Source organism: Parasteatoda tepidariorum, chromosome 1 (assembly GCF_982258835.1).
Source record: "Parasteatoda tepidariorum strain Cologne lab strain chromosome 1, Ptep-v5.0, whole genome shotgun sequence".
NCBI classification, from domain to species: Eukaryota; Metazoa; Arthropoda; class Arachnida; order Araneae; family Theridiidae; genus Parasteatoda; species Parasteatoda tepidariorum.
In genome coordinates, this window is record NC_141755.1 from 123,703,992 (window position 1) to 123,721,124 (window position 17,133).

The 17,133-nt window shown below is 31.0% G+C and overlaps 1 protein-coding gene across 2 annotated transcripts in view; it reads right to left on the minus strand.

The window, feature by feature from the left end:
* Positions 1 to 13,127, minus strand: part of LOC147816874 (transformation/transcription domain-associated protein-like) — a 36,959-nt gene extending 23,832 nt beyond the window's left edge. Inside the window, exons 1-3 of one of the 2 annotated variants that reach the window (XR_015429318.1) lie at positions 12,855 to 13,123; positions 8,087 to 8,217; positions 6,237 to 6,525 (exon numbers count right to left, since the gene is read on the minus strand). The gene's annotated coding sequence lies outside the window, so the exon portion shown is untranslated. Of the gene's footprint in view, positions 1 to 6,236; positions 6,526 to 8,086; positions 8,218 to 12,854 lie in introns of both variants that reach the window. The other variant, XM_087152073.1, reaches the window with a different exon arrangement.
* Between the last annotated feature and the right edge of the window lie 4,006 nt (positions 13,128 to 17,133).

Genomic DNA, 17,133 nt, shown 5'->3' on the forward strand with positions numbered 1-17,133 from the left:
TTGCTGTAATAACTATCCGTAAAGTATAAGTATTTACAGAAAAGTCTAACTAACATCCTAATTCCTTATTGCAAATTTTATATAAAATCAGGATAAATGCGTCAATATCCTCATTATCTCTAAAGGGGTGATTTAAAACTGAGTAACTTATTTTAGTGGGAAATAAAAATTTCCACATAAAAAGAAATTAAAGCCATTATGTCTATCAAATATTTTTTATTAAAAAGAACATTTTATAATACATATAATTATTTAAAACTCTCATTTACAAATTAGTTTTAAACAACATCTTCTTTAATTTACATGGAGCTCTAATCACAATTACAATGAAGTCTCATTAAAAATTTACATGAACAACATTAAGTTTCTGCCCTATTATTACATAAATAGAAAAATCTTACATAATTTGCATCAAAATATTTATACTCACATGGATTTAAAGTATGAAATGAACAGTGAGTTATGAAAACAGCAACTTTGCTATTCAGTTGCACAATTCAGAGTGAAAAATATTTATGATCCTCTATTGAAAATTCTCATTGCAAAAATATGCATCATTCATCACAAAAATTAACCTATATACATTTAAATTTTTAATTTACATTAATTTTATTTCTTTCTAAGTAGCATATTACACAATAGAAATCAGAAAGTTAACACTAAAGATTTTACTTCAAGACTTTCTCCTTCAACTAAAACTATTCCATTAGTCTGATAAATTAAAAAAAAAAATGTTTAAACTTTTATATATGAAAAGCAGATTTGCGCATTTAGTTTAATTTCTAGACTCATTTTTAGATAAAACAGACACTACTTTCGCTTGAGGTTTCAAGTTATCAGTTTAAATTTTTCCCAGCTTTTAAATTACCAATTTCAAGAAAAGGCATAGTTAGAAAAAAATATTTCCAAAAATTTAGACTTTTTTTAAGAACGGAATTTTTCCCTTTCGGCTGGCGTTTATTAAACTCCCGAGTGCTACTTATCTAATTTTTACTACAAAACCCGCTTTGTTCGATCAATATAGCGATTGAAGACTGGGAACTTCGCAAAAGTCATTGCAGCATCATATTAAGAGTAAAAACCGAGCACATATTAAAAAATTAGTTTCATGTTCTTTAAATCAATAGATACTTCCGATAAAGATTTAAGGTCTCTTCACAGCACGAGGATCCATTACAAAAGTGTGAATCGAGAAGTTCCGAAACGGCTAAGACGAGTGTGAAGCATGGCGAGAAAGCAGAGCGGCCGTCTACCACTTTCACGTCATATTACACACTAGTCTAGAATAAGGCTCCTATACTATCAGAGCTGACCTATCAAGCAATATTGGAGCAAACAAGTTAGCAAGTTAACGTTATGTTAGTATTAGTTATGTTACGTGCTTATGTTAGCTCCTTGCTCCAAAAATAAATGATAAGTCAGCCTGTCTAATTCAGGGGTTCTAGTCTAGAACATACCGATTCACACTTATGCTGCAGATCGATGTCCCCAAATTGCGTAGACCTATATCATCAACTATAAACCGCGCTTACAAGACTGCACTTCATTCAGCTGTCTTATAATCGATGTCTTAATATTTACGTGCTATCAGGTTTAAATTTGGTTCTCTGCAATTATAAAAATGATACAGTTGCAATTTCGATATAGTATCTCAAGATTTATTTTGGTGTATCAAATTTTTTATGGCACTCTTCTAACAATGGCGTTACCCTGTTTGTTTGCTTTGAGTTAAGTGGTACTATTTTTTAAAGTTTAATGCCTAAAAGTAGATGAGAATTTCATATTAATTTTACTTTTTGGAAAGTTAGACTTAAAGCAGTTCAGATTCCGAAAGGTAACATTTTGTATAATATAACCCTGGTGTTCTAACATTATTGAATTTTAAATTGGTGTAAAAATTTCTAGCCTTATAACAATGTTTAGCTTAGGTTGAAACGTAAATGAATAAAAATTTTGAGATTAAATTTTAGGAATTTGCAAATCTGCATTTCATATAATACACGCGTTTTAACTCCTGGACAAGCTTATTGTTATCTGTGTCATTTATTCTTATAGAAGTATTAAACGCATAATCAACATACCACGAGAATAAGAAAATTTTACTGTAAAAAAGGATTTAAAAATGAATAGATTTAGAAAATTAGTTTATACTTTACCTCGTGGATTTTTTCTTCAAATTGTCGATTCATGTCTATAGCGGAAACTTTCTTTTGTTCTGACGAAGAACCTATATTTTTAGTATTCTATCGCACAGTAATTAGTTTTTTTTTATCAAATCGATTTATTTGCAATAACTAGCTTAGTTTAAAAATATGCGTTCGAGAGATTTTGAAATAATAACTTGATTTATCACATATTCACTTTACACTGCATCAAAATCAGATTTTTGAAATCTTTAACATTTAAAAATTCTACTAAATACGTTGGTTATAATGTTTAAGACACGTAGGTAAATACACATATACAAAATATCCTTTGCATTTTATTAGAAACATATACACGTTGAAAGATTTATTTTATTTCTTAACATATTTTAACATAGTTAATTTTTAAATTCGGATAAGTTCGATAAATCTCTTGGCACATTCTTTCACATTTTCGAACAGATTTAGACTTTTGATGTGATATTAAAATGTTCAAATTTTGTTGTCTAACTTTTATTTTAAATTTGTCATAAAGTAAATTCTAAAATTTGATTTGGATCTCGAAGGACGTTATGAATTATGTACCTATTTTCGAAATTATGAAAACTATTTTTTTTATCAGATTAAGGGATATCTGTTCCGTAATGATTGTTAATTTATTTTTCAATTAAGCTCCATTGGATATGTACTCAACTAGGCCAGTCAGGCTCAGGAATTTAACATTTGGAGCCCTGTATCCACTAAGCAAATTTCATAGCTTGTGATAACTCTGCGTAAGAATTAAAATTTCGGGGAAAATTTCAGCCATAAGTCTTTTTACAAACGTTTCTATGTTTGATCAAACCTTACAACCAACCTTAAATTGCGCACAAGTCTCCAAATCACTTAATACCTCTCTTGTAATTGCAAAGTAATGCCTAATGTAATACCAAATTTAAAAAAAATTCCGATGAATGTTATAAAATTTGCGTCAAGTAAACGGTAACGTGAACGTTGAGATTTGTTTTATTCTTCAAAAATCTAGCGAAACCTCAACAATTCAGAAGTGTCACGTGAAAGAGGATGGGTAATTACAAGTAGACAATATTCTGCTCTCTTATTGGTATTAAAATAGCGAACATTTAAAAAATGCCCGAACTAACATACGAGACTGTTTCAGGGTATTCAGATTATTGTTTAGGGTTTGTTTAATAGGAGACCTACAAACAAAGCTGGCAAGTTTAATTTTTATAAGTTTTTGTATTTTTTTAATTTCAGTTTCCTTTAGAATAACTGGTACAGGCATTTCAGTCTTAGTAAAATTCACTAGTCATTGTAGAATGTCTACAGATTTAATTTGTTTTTAGTTTAAAAAGTACTATTTTCACTCAATTTAAAATAGATACAAGGTTTTAAAACTCCTCTGTCGATTTCTAATAATGTCCCGTTTACAAATAATTTGTTTAATTTATACAAATTTCAAAAATTTTATGCATTGAAACAAGACATGATTTTAGTAAAATTTACACTCTCTTTTAAAAATCTCTACATATTTTCTGCGTCATTTTACTATTGCACAACTTCAGTTATACGAAATGCTATCTCGTAATTTAGAAAAACTTCAATAACTTATACTGCTTAATTATGCCCCGTTATTTAAACTTACTTAGCAGCAGAGTCCATGAATTAATGTTTTATGGTTAAAATATATGTTATAGTTAGTCGTATGTTAGTAATTAGCTAGAATTAAGTGAAATAATGAAATAACGTGATGAATGAATAATATGAATGACGTGAACGTGAATATGAATGAAGTGAACAATATGAATGCATAACGAAATTCCTTAAACATGAACTGCTTTAAATTTGCTCATCCAGGCATAATTGCATTAAAAAAAGGGAACTAAATTTAAATTTTAATCTTCCAAATTTGTTTACTTTTTGACACTACGACTTGATATAGCTTCAGCATTGAAGCTTTTTAAAAATTTAAAACATCCTTTTATCACGCGCGGTGTTTATAGCTGGCTAGGCATAACTAAATTGACCAAATCATCCGTAATAAATATTGTTCAGTGTTGAAACTTTTAATCGAACAGTTACTTTTAAACACTGAATGAATACCACTATAAATATTTAGAGGAAAAGCAAATCGAGGCATATCTATTTAAAGAATTTCGTTATACAAAATAGACTCTGCTGAGAAATAAGATTAAAAACGAAACTAGTTTTGTATAAACCCACATGTCTATTTATAAAAATATATCGAACGTATTTAATTAGAAATATAATTCCAGTTTATCTTAAGGAATTACCTGACGAAGTTGAAATATTTGTTCCTACAAAATTTCTTCCTCAATTCATATTAGGTGAGAAAACATCAGATTTTAACTATAGATAATAAATCAAAAAAATTCCGCTCAACCAAAATCTAGCAGTTTTTTTCCTCCAGAGTTACGAAATACGAAATTTTTTTTGCCGAAACGTATACTTCTGAACAATAACTTTAGTTTTTTATTTTTAAAATTTTTTTAACAGTTTCGTTCTTAGACTTCTATTTGATATAGAGTACATTAATTTTTTTAATAGAATACGTATAATTGTTATTGCCCATATATACTACATAAATGCTTGACAAATTATTAATTTCTTTGTTTAGAGGAATTTATATTTATAAATACGTACATAAAAATACGACGACAGACTAAATTGTGAAGTATTAACATGTCAAATATACAGCATTTAATGTTTTTATTAAAGTTCACTATAAGGCGAAAAGAAACGTTAAAATGTAGTGCTATGACACGTGATAGCTAGTCGTGAGCTTTAAGTGTTTTAAATAATGTAAGCGGTAATTACACAAATTACACTGAATTGTCCGATAAAATTTTTTATTTGGAACAGAATGTGTTACCTTAAATATTAAAATTTGTACTGAATAACAGTACACTACTGACGAGGCGGGATTTATTAAAAAGTATTTTATTAATACCGTGCGTTTTATTTTGGTAACCCTAAATATGCGATATTGTATGTTCTAGTTCTTTGGTTTCCAAGCATCTCGATACCTCAAATACTTTTCAACTTTCTAATTTTAATGATTGTGTATTCAATAAACTATTCCGGTTTTTCCCTGTACTCTTGAATTTTACATTGAAGTAAGTTCAAGAGTTTATTTAGTATATTTTAATAGCCGACAGAGTTGAGCGATCAATTTTATAGATTAGATATAAATTTTATTAAATAATTTGTTTTAAAGTTTGGCCTAAACTCTTATATTACGTGTATTCTAAGTCGTAGATATCATTTTAAAATTAGTATATTTACTTCAACTGATTCTCAAATAATGCGATAACAATCACGCATCTGAAAATTTGGTGGAGATTTATTGAAAAATATATAATTAGTATTATACCATAATAAAATTTTATATTAAGCTTTCTTAATTTAAATATGTTTTGTTTGAGAATCGAAAGCCAAGTAATTTAGTTTAATTGCCGTAATTTAATTTTCATTTCAAATTTAAACTGGCACTCTCAAGGAATCAATTTTTAAAAGTACAACTTTACATTTTGACTCTTGTACTGGACAACAGTTTGAAGAAAAAACAAATAAATCGAAATTAGTTTTTATTCGTTGAAAGTTAATTCTCATAAATATTCTAGGTTTATTTTTAAGACATTAAGTCATAATTTATTGAGAGCACTAGCTAACAATAAGCTTGTCTTAAAACGTTTTGATACTTAAGTGTACGTATACATACACTTCGCAGGATAAATGAAATACTTAGTGTCCGCAAATTCGACGCACATTCTCTAAGACTTTAAATTTAATTTATGATATTTAATGGATAAACAATTTACTATTAAAATAATTCATGAACAAAATTTTGGATATAATAAACTTTAGATCAATTCGATTAATTATATTTAAGAAAAATCTTAGAAATAAATTTACTTTATTACTGAGTACTCTTAAATTGCATGCACGGAATTGAAAATATGGATTTCGCAAAAGACAATATGTAGCTTAATTCTTATTAAAAAAATTATATTTAAATATTCATATAATACAAGTGTGGAATTTCCATATTAGAGAATATAAAAAATAAACCTTTTGAGTCGAGGAAATAAGGTAGGTTTAACTCTTCAAAAGTCAATAATTTTGGCACACATGTTTATCATGGTAACTAGGTTGGTAATCAAGCTGATCTTGGTACACATTGTTCTCATGACAACTAGGTCAGTAATTGAGGTCATCTTGGCACACATAGTTATCACACTAAGTAATCGAGGGCATCTTGGCACACATGTTTCCTATGGCAACTAGGTCCGAAATGGAGATCTCGGCAAATAGGGTCCTTAAGAGTTACTATACGTCGTTGAGGTATCCAGTACAAAGCCTAGTTAAAAAAAAATAAAAATGTCCTTACTTTCACGGTAAAATTAGACAAGTCTTTTAGTAAGAGTGTTCGATATCAGTGCGTCGAATCAAGTTTTATAATCATTTACCAAGCTAATGATTCGTTTCAACCCCTTCGTTGGTAAGCTTTTGAAATTGATATTTTTGTGAAATGGCCATAATGATCACATTAGTACAAACATTCAATTCCTACTCACAAGTCCTCTGCACTATGTGCGTACTTTCCAAATCACTGGAGTAAAACACAAGCATTTATTAACAAACGCAGACAAAGTTAAAATGAAAATCCCTGAGTCTAACGGTGCAGTCGAAATTTTAAATTACTAAAAATTTTAAAATCACCACGAAAGTAAGTGAAACAGCTTTCATGTATGCATGGGGAATATTGCATTCGAAAGGTAATTAGAGTTGAAATTATTTGGTGAATGACATTGGGCCGAATTCATTAGCCTCCCAATAGTTATAAGCAGATTAAATCAGTAGACGTTAAAATCCTACCCCCCCCCCCACTAAGAAACTAAAAAGGTGAAATAAGTTTTAAACGTAAGGAACAATGTTAACGCAATTAACTTCTAACGAGTTAAAAAATTAATATATTTGAAAAACTTACCTAGCTTATTTAAAATGATGCTTACCTCAACGATGCTTACACACTGTCCAGTCCACACCCCTCTCTCTTCCCCTTGGTAACATATACGAGAAACCCCAAAACATTCTTAACTAATTAGAGGAAGCCAAGTTTTCATAAAAATGAAATTCCCTTAAGGTATGAGACTAGTTTCAACATATTTTTACAAAGGCTAAATTTAATTTGTTAGCAAGAATCCGAAAATTAAAAAGTATATTTCAAAACAAATTAGTTCAAAAACCAAATTTTCCTTGCCATACTAAATTCTCGACAACAAATTATAATTCATAAAATTCAATATAATTTCTCTAGATTAGTGTAATTACGTGTGTTTTGAACTGAAATCTTTAAAAAAATATTTAGGAATATTGAATCTTCAAGAAAAATTTTAAATACACTAAGAAATTCACTCAAACCCTAGCTTTTAGTGCAAATAATTGACAACATACAAATAATCTCAAATTCTATAATAAACTGATGAAAAATCTTAATATAGACGCTTAGAAAATGAGTACTTTAACGTTCATAAAATTCATTTTCGTCCTCTGAATAAATCTAAAAAATTTAATGAAATGGAAAGGTTAAAATACTCTAAACGTTACAAATAAAGTTTCGTTTTTAAGAATCTACTTCCGACTCCATTTGTCAGCACACGAAAAAACTACTATAACTTAATTCTAAGAATCTGACAAAAAGTTATGTTTTGGCCAATTAAACCATGTTCAAACATTAATGAAAAATTAAAATTTTCTCCTTTTTATCCAGTTTGATACCCGAGTAATTTGATTTTTGAAATAGTTTAGAGATTGAATTATAAAATATTTTACACACTAATCAAATGCTGTATTTGAGTTTAAATACATTAAATAAATTTTATTAAACAATTACTCGATCAGATCAAAATAATTCTTACCAATCACTAAACTTCCAGGTAAATAATCAATATTCTGCTCTAGGGTATATTCTTTCAAACTAGCATAATTTACTTCCTCTGTTAGAGTATCAAACATCAATTTCAAGGAAATCACGGTAGCTTCTTGGATTCTGCAACAAAGACAATTTAATTAAAATATAACCGTTTAATATGGTTATGTTTTATTAGTCAAATATTTAACTAATCTAAATTGCCCAAGGAAGTCATTTTGACTGCTTTTTAATTTCAATTAGAAAAACAATGATCACACAATTTCTTAGAATTTTGTAACTTTTAGTACAACATAATTTTTCTCTTCTTGTTCATATTTACTTATAACTTGTTATACAACTGTAAATAGTATAGAAATAATTAATTTTAAAACAAATTTCTTTACACATTAGTTATTCTTGCACAATGCAGTCATTTAGACTGCTTTTGGGCAATATAGGTATATACTAAGTTTCAGTTTCTCTAGTGTTAATAATGCTGTGCGCACAGAGTCCTAACGACAACGGCAAAACTATTTTAACCCCCCTGAAAAGGTATCGCACTAAAAAAAAAAAAGAGGTAATAATTTAAATCTACCTTTTTTTAAATGCAAATATATTGTTTAATTATAACTTAGTATAATATTTTTAATTTCATAAATTTAAAATGACCTAAAACTTATAGCTAAGTTTTGTTTGAATAACACTATTTTTGACCGAATATTTTCCTCAAAAAAACCTGTGCCCATTAAATATAGTAGCTGTTAGTTTAGGTTTTGGTAGCCTTGGTGGTAGAGTGGATGTCTTTGGTTTTATACCCAAGGGCCACTCTAAACGTTTTGGGCATACAAAACATTTGTTGAAAACAAAAAATTGTACCTGAAGTAAAGTTAATGAAGTAATGTTTCATTTCTTTGCAAAATTTGACCAGTCCCACGCAGTGGTTTGATCGTAATAACACGGTTTCCAGTAAAAAAACCGAAGTCAAGGATCACTAGCTGCTGTCAGTAAGCGGGTGGGTGACCACTTTGAAAAGCCTTTGTAGGGACCGAGGGTGTGCGGTATGGGTCCCAGTTAAGCTGTTCTACAGTAAAGTGCTAGACTTCGCGTGGTGGTCGTCTGGCTACCAAAGCAAGAGAGTCATCCCCTCAGCAGAGGATCAAAATTGCGATTGCATGTCTTCGGATCATCCTCAGGGATGTTTCTCAGACCGTAGCTAATTGCCCATTGTGCAGCTCTAGTGCAACGTAAATAATGTACCGTACCGTAAATCTGCAGACACTTCGTATTCGTAAGTTTACCATTTATCAAACATTTCGCACTAACCTTTCACTGAGAGGCTTGTTGGTATGATTAAATGACCAATCAAAATATGATCCCCACAAAACATTAACTTAATATAACACATGACTATCCCAAAATTATAGCGACATTTATATCAAAACCTGAAGTTGAATATTAAAGTTTTTATAAACCAAATATGTAAATTTCCCCTAAAAAATTAAACTTTTAATTATAAAAGTTAAACCAATGATTATAATTAGGTCAATATCGATGCGCCTAAGCAAAAGCCATCGTGAACTTTTAAACAAATGTTCCAGTACAATGAACATCAGATATTTAAATTTTCGATTTGTAAAAAACATAAGAACAATCCTAACTAAAACAAATAGAAATATTTTAATTAATTATTTTAAATTTGCTGCTTAATACTGCATACTTATGACTAGTGTATCACTAATATTAAACTCAAGTTCTGAAAAGAAAGAATTTAAAGACTTAATATTTTTGTTCATTTTAAGACAATTCTCACTTTAGTCCAAATTTTCGAATGACATTAACTGTTTAGAATTTTAAATCAGTATACTACAGAAATCATGAAAAATTGCTCGATACAGATAGTTATCGAACACAATTCCATATTGGTTCCATATACAAAAATATTAACATATCACTAGCTTAAAATTATAAAGACATTTATATCAAATCCTGAAATTCAATGTGAAGGTTTTTATAAAACGAATATGCAGATTACTTTCCCCCAAAAAAGAATTAAAATTAAACTTATAAAATTTAAACCAAAGATTTCAATAGCCAATACCGGTGTGTCTAAGCAAAAGCGATCGTTAACTTTTAAACAAATGTTCCAGTACATTGAACATAAGTTTTTGAAATTTTCAACTTTTAGAAAACAAAATATTTAGATTTGTTTTAGTTAGGATTGCTTTTAAGTTTGCTGCTGAAAATTTTATACTTATGATAAGTTCTACGATTAGTTCGGTGCAGCATATTTATGCCATTAAATTAAAGCCTTAAATTTTGAAAAGAAAGAATTTAAAGACTTAATATTTTTGTTCATTTTAAAACAATTCTCAATTCAGTCCAAATTTTCAAATGACATTAACTGCTCAGAATTTTAAATCAGTTTACTACAGAAATCCTGAAAAATGGCTTGATACAGATAGTTATCGAACACAATTCCATATTGGTGTTCGCAGCTTAGCTAAATTGGGCTGCGATGGAAACTTGAAGTAAGCTATAACCTCCCGATTAGAAATACCTTTTACAAATTTGCAATGCTGTACGCATTTAAATATCACGAAAAAACAAATGAAATTAAAATTAGCCAACAATGATTGCAAAACCTTTAGTACACATCCAGTAAATTATATACAACAATCTGATTTTATGTTTCAGTGTGATGATATTTAACCGAAATTAACAAATAGTTTTCAGATTTTAATGTCTTGGGGTAAATGCTCTATTAAAATAGAGTAGAATCTCCCTATAAAGAGAGATTTTTAATCTGAAAGTTGCGCAACCCTTTAATGTTTTCTATACTAATAGATCAACTTTCTAATTTTCATAAATTTCAAAGAAAGTTACTACACTTAGAATCTCTCAACAAATATATTAGTTATTCACCTCAGGAATTGCACAATTGAATTAGGAACGAAGTTTTCCGACAAAATAATAATTAAAGGAAAAACTTATTTTACAGCAATCCTGCATTTCGTATTGATTTACTTTCAATTAAGAGACATTCATTTGAATTTATTGCTGAAAGTTGAGATCATTTGCACAACTGCAAACAAACTACTTAACTGAATAACGAAATTAAACGGTGTTATCTGGTCCAAGGTCTGGAAAACAGAAGGGGAGGAAAGATACCAAGATTTACAAGGGTCATGAAACAATAAAAATTTTGTGCAATTAAATGTTTTCTATTTAGGTTGACTGGAAGGGGAAAATAAAATTTAAAAAATGCTGTGCTATGTCATGTGACAGCGAGTCTTAAGCTTTAAGGGTTTTAAATAATGTAAGCGGTAATTACAGACAGATTCTGAATTGTCTGATAAATATTTTGATTTGGAACAGAATGCGTTACCTTAAATATTAAAATTTGTTCTGAAATAACAGTACATTACTGACGAGGCGGGATTTATTAAAAACTGTTATTTTACTAATACCATGTGTTTTATTTAAATAACACTAAATATGCCATATTGTATGTTCTAGTTTTTGGTTTCCAGACATCTAGATACCTGAAATAGTTTTCTAATTTTAAAGAATGTGAATTCAATAAATTGATTTTCATTGCACGCTTGAATTTTACAATGAAACAAGTTTAAGACTTTATTTAGTAAATTTTAATAATAGCAGACAAAATTGAGATATGAGCAAAAATTTTATAAATTAGATATAAATTTTATTGGATCATTTGTTTTAAGGCTTGGCCTAAACTTTTATGTATTTATGTAAAAGTGCATTTTAATCGTAGACTATATTTTGAAACTAGTACATTTACTTCAACAGATTCTCAAATATTGAGAGAACAATCACGCATCCTAAAATTGGTGAAGACTTAACGAATATTTAATTAGGAAATTACCAAAATAAAATTTGATACTAAGTTCTATTGATCTAAATATGGTTTGTCTGAGAATCGAACGCTAAGCGTTTTAGTTTAATTCCCGGAATTTAATTCTGATTTCAAATTATAAACTGACACTCTCAAAAAAATCATTTTCAATATTACATCTTTACATTTTAGCTGGTGTACCGGACAATAGTTTGAAGCAAAAACACCGCCGGCTAAAAGTTGAAACCATTTGCTCAACTGCAGCAAGCAAACTAATTAACTGAATAACTAAATTAAACTGTGTTACCTGGTCAAGGAAAAGAAGGGGTCAAAAGACACTAAGTAGTATGGGAGTTGTGAAATATAAAATCTGAGAGACCTAAAAACCTAACTTGATTGCAAAAAAACATTTTCTTTTGCCAAACTAAAGCTTATGCAAGTTAAATTAGTTTAAGAAATGTTGGTATACATTAATCTTTATTAAACTGTTAATCATAAATAGTTCAAATTAGTGGGATTAAAAATATTTAGAGTAAAATGAAATTATGCAACTCAGTTTAACATAGCGAGTTAATACCGTTGTATGAAATATACATACGTATACAAATTTATAAATATACGATATTTCTTAATATTGAGAGGGAATTACAGTTTTAAACAAAAACGAGCTTCGAAAATTCAATATTGGAGAACACAAAATTTTAAAAATTACGCTTAGTATTTGTTAGTTTTATTTTAATCATGCTCAAAAAATACGAAGAAAAATATTTTTTAAAATTATCCAAGTGAGTCAATTATTAAAACAGGTATACTAATCTTTTTGAAAAAGTAATCACAAATTATGGAGAATTAAAGCGTACCACTAATAATCACGAAAAACTTAAATGCAAAAAGTATAAAAATTAGAAAAACTTACTTTAAAAAAACATCAAGAGAAAAGTCATCTATAAACGAGCATATTGGTCATAAACTTATTGATTGAAGATCTTTAGAACGAAACTAAGTCTTTGGATGAAGAAAATTTCAGGGATAAAGGTATCCATCTTAGCATTAATAATTAGACTAAACCCACAAGACTACAATTTACAAATGACACAGTTCGGAGACTTTCGGTCGTTGTAGTGGAACTGGGAGTACGGCCCTTACAGTTCGGAGACAGGAAGAGCTCATTCGATACCGGCCGTGCCTCTTATTTTATATCCCTTAATGTAGATAACGATTATTTTTTATCAAAGTTGAGTTGAGTTGATGATGTGGTAGGTAAGTGCATTATTTACGTCACACTAGAGCTCCACCATGCGTTATTAACAACTGTCTTTGAAACATCTCTGAGGATGATCCGAGGTCATGTCATCACCATTTTGATTCTCTGCCGATGGTACTCTCGCTTTGGTGGCCCTATAACCATCGTGCCAAGTCGAGCACTCTCTGTACGGCAGTAGTTTAACGGGGACCGATATCTCACATCTTCGGCCCTACGAGTATTGATCAAAGTGGTCACCCACCCGCTTACTGATCGCAGTCAGTGATGCTTGACTTCGACGTTCTCCTGGGAACCGTGTCTTCCACTGCGGGACTCAAATATTTGAATAACTGAATATGGAATAAAGTATAACTGAAGAAAAATCAATCATAGATAAATTAATAGGCTTGTACAATTAAATCAAAGAACGGGCAATGTGCCTCTAATTTCGAAAGTAAAGTTATTCAAAATGCAGGTGGACATGAAAGCCTAATGCAACATGGTTACGATTGGAATCGAACCTACAAAATTCCACGCTTAAGTGTTTTGTAGTAGACAAACTTTCAAAAGCACTATATAATTTACATATTACTTTATTCTTTACATGATTTATAGGATATTAGTTTGTAACTACTAAGGTTCTTCGTGATGAGCAATTTAAACCAACAGCATTCTCTGTCGCAACTTGGGTCCCGCAGTGAAATGATCGTAAGGACTACGGTAGATCACCCAAGTCAAGCATCACTGATGGATCTCGGTCAGTAAGCGGGTGGGTGACCACTTTGATCATCCTGCGTAGGGACCATGGAGCACGGTATCGGTCCTCGTTAAACTGTTCTACAGTAAAGTGCTCGACTTCGTGCTTCCAAAGCAGGGGAGCGGTCACCTCTGCAATGGATCAAAAATTGCAATGTTATATGTCTGGATCATCTGCCGACTAGTTAGCGTGCCTGACTGCGGAGCCGATAGTTGCGAATTTGAATCCCGCTCAGGGCATGGATGTTTCTTTGTGTTTTATGTCCTTTCTTCTGCCCGCCCTATAAACGGGTTTGTGGCTATATGACGTGGGCGACGCTACTCCAACGCCGTGGCTTAGCCATAGGTGCTCACAGGGTAACCATAAGAGAGTAGCAATTCTGGCATTTCTGAGGCCATTGGGAAATAGATCCAAGTGCCAGCCATTGACCAAAAAAAGTGTGTGTTGGATCATCCTCAGGGATGTTTCCCAGACCGTACCCCATTGTGCAGCTCTAGAGCGACGTAAATAAAGTACCAAAAAAAAGTACTTGGAGATATTGTTGTAGTTCATTTACGTCACACTAGAGCTGCACAATGGGCTATTGGCGACGGTCTGGGAAACATCCCTGAGGATGATCCGAAGACATGCCTTCACAATTTTGATCCTCTGCAGAGGGGATGGCAACCCCGAATCGGTAGCCCGACGACCTGCAAGCAAAGTCGAGCACTTTACGGTAGAACAGTTTAACGAGGACCCATACCGCACACCCTCGTTCCCTGCGCAGTCTGATCCAAGTGGTCACCCACCCGCACACTGACCGCAGCCAGTGATGCTTGACTTCGGTAATCTGCTGGGAACCGTGTCTTAACGATCAGTCCACTACTTGGTGGTATAAATGAGAAAGAAAGTCACCGGTTTTATTGCTTTATTGAAATTACTTATATTTGCAGGCTTGTTTTCTTAATTTAGGCTTCTAAACCAATGTCAAGTAGGGCAGATAGAACAATTTAGATAAGGACATCACAAAGAATACATCTAGGGTTATGGCGGGTTTCGGACCCGCCACCTCCACGCTTCACACTGCTTTCGGCGGGCAATACCGCTCGGCCAGGGAGGCCCCGAAAGTCACCGGTTCCTCCTTCAAAACCGCTCACACTCATTGTGTTTAGCGCTTACAATTGAACAGCGTGCAAGGGATTCATACAGGTAAATTCCACTTCAAATTTAATGTCAACAAAAACAAAATGCTAATAAGCATTTGCTGAATTAAATTATAATACATATAGGAGAATACATTATATTTAATATAAAACTAATTTTAAGTAAGAAACCACTAAGAAAGAGTAAAAGTTGAATTATTGAAAATCTACTGTCTTCTCTCCAACTGTCAGGGCTCATATCTACATAAGGCTAGTTTTTTTTTTGGGGGGGGGGTGATATACCTCCAGAGGTATATATGTTTCAGCCTGAAGTATATTTTTTTACACTTGTGGAAGTATTTATTCAACAACCTAAGGTGTGTCATTTTAGACTTCAGGTTATTATAAATCAACCTCAGGTGTATTTTGTTCGACATCAGGTAATTGTTTTTCAACCTCAGGTATATAATTTTATGCTTGTAGAGGTATATATTTATCAACCTGTGGTGTGTCGTTTTACTCTTCTGGTTGTTATAAATCAACCTCAGGTGTATTTTTGTTTTACCTCAGGTAATTATTCTTCAACTTCAGGTATATAATTTTATGCTTGTAGAGGTATATATTTTCAGCCTAAGGTGGGCCATTTTACACTTCTGGTTGTTATAAATCAACCTGAAGTGTATTTTCAACAATTGGAAAGGTTATTTTTAATTAGCGCCATGTGCTCCATGTTCTACCTTAAATTATTATTTCGTAACCTCAAGTATATATTTCTGTATTTTTAGAAGTGTTAATTTATCAACCAAAGATGTTTTTTTAGCACTTACGAAGGTGAGGTGTTATACGGACCACCTAGTTTATTAATTTTTAGACTCACTATATAAAAAATATAATATATATATAAAGATATTATATATATTATATGAAGAATAATGTACATTACATTTTTTTCACTAGTAGAGATCATTTATCAACCTGAAATTTTTAATATTAAACCTTCGGCAGTAATTGCTTCTTTTGTTAAGCTATAAAAGAAGATTTCAAATGCATAATTCTTCTATAATTTTAATAGATTGATTTAAATCATCTTAAAATAACACTTATCCAAATTCCACAGTTAGTGAAAATTATTTATGGAAACTCATACTCGTATTTTTAGAAGATAGTTGTCTAAGGTGCTTGAATTTTTAAAGCTATAAAACTACAAATTTAAATAATTAGTCAGCTCAAATTCGAAGTACTTTTATTTAAAACTAAAATTTCACTTTTTTTACAAACCAACAAAATTATTTTAAATACTGTTTCCGTCTACATGTAGAAACTTGTAATTATTGGAACCTAAAAGGAAAAAAAATATAAATTAGTAAGAAAGTCATATTTACAATAATAGTGGCTGGTCTTAAAATATTAGAAAGTATTTTTTTTATGATTTAAATTAACTGGATGAAATTAATTTTCCTTTTCAGATAAATATCTTCTGCCATTTCTATTCAATCCTCGTAGCTAAAAAGCATGACATGTATCACAGACACAAAATAAAATACACTGAAGACAGTATTACCATTAACAACATTTACAGAAATTCAAATATACAGGGCGTTTATAAAGTCTCGGACCCATTTTGATGTTTAATAACTCATAAAATAATAAAGATAGATTAAAATTAATAACATAAATGGTTAGATAGACTCAAAAACTTTCATGAACCTTGTCAATGAACTTCCACGTGTTCCTCCGTCCTTCGTCGCACGGAGAATATCAAGTCGATAGTCAATTTCACGCCAGGTAGCGGCAAGCATGTCGGCATCCACAGAGGCTATTGCGGTTGTAATTCTGGCTTTTAGGCCATCAATGTTCGACACGATCCTCCTGTAAACATTGTCCTTTTTAAATCCCCACAGAAAAAAGTCCAGCGGCGTTATATCAGGTGATCTGGGTGGCCAAGGAATTGGACCTCCTCGCCCAAACCATCTTCCTGTAAAATGGTCATTCAAAGAACTACGAACGATGATACCCCAATGAGGTGGTGCACCATCTTGTTGCAAAAAGACATGTGGCTGAAGCTCTTCTAGTT